The sequence below is a fragment of the Octodon degus genome, unplaced genomic scaffold (genome assembly GCF_000260255.1).
Source record: "Octodon degus isolate 3935 unplaced genomic scaffold, OctDeg1.0 scaffold00367, whole genome shotgun sequence".
Lineage (NCBI taxonomy): Eukaryota > Metazoa > Chordata > Mammalia > Rodentia > Octodontidae > Octodon > Octodon degus.
In genome coordinates, this window is record NW_004524943.1 from 191,933 (window position 1) to 193,077 (window position 1,145).

At 40.7% G+C, this 1,145-nt stretch overlaps 1 non-coding gene across 1 annotated transcript; it reads right to left on the minus strand.

The window, feature by feature from the left end:
- Window positions 1–663: 663 nt before the first annotated feature.
- LOC111814582 lies at window positions 664–769 on the minus strand. The gene has a single exon (XR_002819536.1). It is a non-coding gene; the product is annotated as a U6 spliceosomal RNA (small nuclear RNA).
- Between the last annotated feature and the right edge of the window lie 376 nt (window positions 770–1,145).

Below are 1,145 nucleotides of genomic sequence, written 5' to 3' on the forward strand. Positions count from 1 at the left end.
GGGGTGGTGCTAACCCACTGGTGATTTCATTCATGCATATGATGTTGGGAGCTGGAGGCTGGTCTGAGGAGATAGACACTGATGATGTGGCCTGGAAAGTGTATTGTGGTGCCCTGGTTCACGAACTTCATTTGTTCTACAATTTTGGAAAAGATGACATTGTTTGTATTTCTGTGAAAAGATGGCCATAGTCACACTCATTATCAGATGCAGATTTTGTAAACAAAACCAAAATTTTGTCTTCTTTTTATCCAAAGAAAAGTGTTCTTGAATTGAGATACTGCTGGATCTCTCCTCCTTCCCCCGATTTCTCTAAGCTCTCTGCCACCATGCCAGGAACTGTTCCTTGTCTGCCATCCCTTCTCCCTGCCATTCTGCCATGAAGCCAGCTATGACTAAGGAATGAAACCTTTGTAAACTTCATGCCAAATGGAATATGTCCTCCTTTATGTTCCAGGCATCCGGTACTGCATCTCAGGGATGAAGAAAGCCAAAAAAAAAAAAAAAAAAAAAAAAAAAAAAAAACAAAACAAAACAAAACAAAAAAACTTGCTAAATTGTCCAAATTGAGCTTGAGCTAGCGATTCTCTTGTCTCTATTTCCAAGAGTTGGGATTACAGGCATATGCCATCAGACCTGGCAGTGAACATTTCGTTTTGTTTCTTAAATGTGAAATGCTTCACGAATTTGCATGCCATCCTTGCACAGGGGTCGTGCTAATCTTCTCTGTATCCTTCCAGTTTCAGCCTAGGTGCTGCAAAGCGAGCACTTACGACAGTTTGTCTCATGCTCTAAGAGTCATGTTACTCTATAGTTTTCTACTAAAAGTATCTTTAATCTGCCTTATCACAGCATCCATAGTACCCATGCATTTATCTCGAGGAATTAGAAAAGAAAGCACAAATCTTAAAAAAATAGTGCGTTGGTGCCTGGGTGCAGCACTTGGTGACCGCATTCACCGTGGGGCCGCACGTGCACTTAACACAATTCTGGTCTTTTCTCATCCCCATGTCTTCTCTCTTCTGTCTTTTGATTCCCATTCCTTTTGCAAAATATTTATCCCATTTCCTATTACCGACCTTTTATTTCTCTCTCCAATTTTTTTATGTTCTAGGTTTCTTACAGGAGAGAAATCGTGCGCTATC